This window comes from Chamaea fasciata, unplaced genomic scaffold, assembly GCF_029207755.1.
Source record: "Chamaea fasciata isolate MVZ Bird 193981 ecotype frontalis unplaced genomic scaffold, bChaFas1.0.hap1 SCAF_6, whole genome shotgun sequence".
NCBI lineage: Eukaryota > Metazoa > Chordata > Aves > Passeriformes > Sylviidae > Chamaea > Chamaea fasciata.
Genome location: NW_027094091.1, coordinates 48,707,165 through 48,709,917, shown reverse-complemented (window position 1 = coordinate 48,709,917; position 2,753 = coordinate 48,707,165).

The following is a 2,753-nucleotide window of genomic DNA, read 5'->3' as shown; positions in this document are numbered from 1 at the left end:
CTTACTAACAGCTTATTAAAATGGCCAAGAGCTTCCTGTAGAAGTTATAGAAAATAAGTGAGGAAAAGAGACACTGTAATAAACTCTACTAGAGCTAACTAATTTCAGTACATGAAAACCTGAGAAATAATTTCAAAATCTTCCTAGCATCACACACAAATAGGATTCTCTTAAAGAGAAATGTTCTAAAGTAAGTTTTCATTTGCAAGTCACTGCAAGAACAAAAAAAAAATTACAAAACAGTGACATAGCAATTTTTTTTTTTTTGTCTTACAGAAACAACTTGGAAATCATTTACCTTTCTCCAGTCAGTTTTTGATTGTTGTATTTACCATCAGACAAGCACTTCATTAGCTTTTACCCATGAAATGGAAAAGTGCATTTTAGTGCAGTTTCTGTATCCTTTAGGTCACTGTCATTTTGTATTCTCTAGCTAACTAAATCGGCTTGACTCATATAATCTCGTTTCATGTTTCTACTAATTAGATGGGTTTTTTCACTCTTCAGCACTAGAGGAATGCCTGCTGCACATCACCTTCTCAAGAACCAGCCCAGCCTGAGACTGCTGCTGTTTCTCCAACTGACTAAGGCTAGCTGGATATAAATAAATTTTCTTCTTGTCTTTGAGTGTCTATACCACTGCTGTTCTACATAAGAAAAAATCTGGTATAATAGCTAAATGCTTTTATTAAACAGGATTACTAGTTTTTTTTATTTTCATTTTAATAACTCAGGCATTGCCAAGACCAATTCCACAAAACACCACAAGGCTAATTTTGGCAGCTTCATGGGTCTGGTTGTGATTTAAAGGACCAAAGAAAGCCAGAAAGCAGTAGGAAATGAACAACTATCCATGGAGGTAGTCAAGGGAGAATATTTCAGTTTTTTGTCCTCAGTCAGGAACTATTATTTCTCTAAAGGAAATCAAATTTGGATCCTATGAATCCTTCACAGATGCTTTCACTCAGAGCAGCAGTTAATAGCTGTATTATGGAGAATTACATTATTGCCTAAATTCATAAATTCAAGCTACATCTTTCTCGCAGTTCACTTCCTGTGACATTCTGTATCTCCTATTTATACCTCAAACATTACTGTAGCACGTACCTTTTAAATGGAAGAAGATGCAGAAGTTGTGGAGGGTATTTAAATTAGAACAAAGTATTATGATCATAATATCAACCATAACACATGTAATTACATTACATACCTTCCATAATATAATTACTATATATAATTACTATATATATCTTCTTCAAAAGCACTGTAATAAAGAAAAAAAAAAGGAGACAATATATTGGGTACAATAGAAGTGTAGTAAGGATTAAACCCCCAAAATAGGATGTAGCCTTGCCTTTGACAGGTGCATTACATCTACTGCCAGTAGATTTATGGCTTTCTCTCTAGTCTTCATTCCAGCAACCTTTGTCAGCTTGACACACCTGTACATTTTAAATTGAACCACAAGACAAGGAGATGAGTTTCTTCTCAGATTGTAGAGAGATAACCTGTGCATCAAGTGTAAGAGCTGTTAAGGCACCTACAGCATTCCTGGAAAGGATGGGATATTATAGTAAAATGAAAGTCAAGAACTACAATAGGCGTTTGGTGTATATGCATGTATGAAATTATTTGCTGGCACCTACCAATCCATAGAGCAACAGCCTGGAGAAGGAAATCCAAGTCAGTGCCCTGCTCTGCAAATCTTGGAAATCATTAGGAGTCCTAGAATTGGAATAGATGTATTTTATATGTACTGGACAAGGATAACAGCAAAGATATACAGACAGATCTCCTCATACAGAAACCAAAAAGCTTTCTTATGTACTAAATATCACACTAGCAGAAAAGGCAATTTGGTTTGTGACTAAAGCACTGCGCTCAAAATCAAACTTTGTTCCATCTCTAGTCTGCTCTGTGATCTAAAAGTAGGTTACTCCAATGACTTGCTTGTCTCAGTTTTTCCTCCTTAGGGAATTAACAAAAATCAAGTCTCCTTTGCAAATGTTTGGATTTAAAGGTGAAAACTACTGTTCAGGCATATTATTAAAATAATCTCATGAACTATGAATGGTCACATTGTTTTAGGAAATCTATGAACATTCATAGTTACTATAACACATCATTGTCATACACAAGAGTAACATTTACAAACAGCTTATATCCAAGAAATCAACAAAGAAAAAATTAAAGGAAAGACATGGTGGACTCTTCTTCACAGAAACCTAGAGGGCACAAAATTACTAATAAATGTTTTTTCATGCAGCAAATATCATTGGTTACTATATTTACATTTTAACATTTATAATATACTTTAAAGTATTATTTACAACTCCTGTGCAATTTCCTTCAAAAATTTTATTAAACAGACACTTAAAGACGTTACTTTTTCCAAAGGTATTTAGGGATGAGATTCAAATAAAGTATTAAAATAGATACTTTACCTGGTAGAAAAAAAAAATTAATAAAGAATTAAAAATAAAATAGTTGTATCTTCCTACAGCAAGGAAATACATCAAACACCAGTATCTCCTTTGAAGCTGTAAAACTTGCTTAAAAATCAATGAAAAAAGTAACTTACTGGAGAATAACACCACTTCCTTCAAAGCAATGTGGTGATTGAAATGGAATGCATTTTTTTATGAATTTCCTTGTGCTCATCTTACATCAGATTAGTAATGAGCAGATGAATTGTTTATTTCAGAAGAACTCACACATACAAGTATCATTTTAGAAAGTTCACACGCAACAGA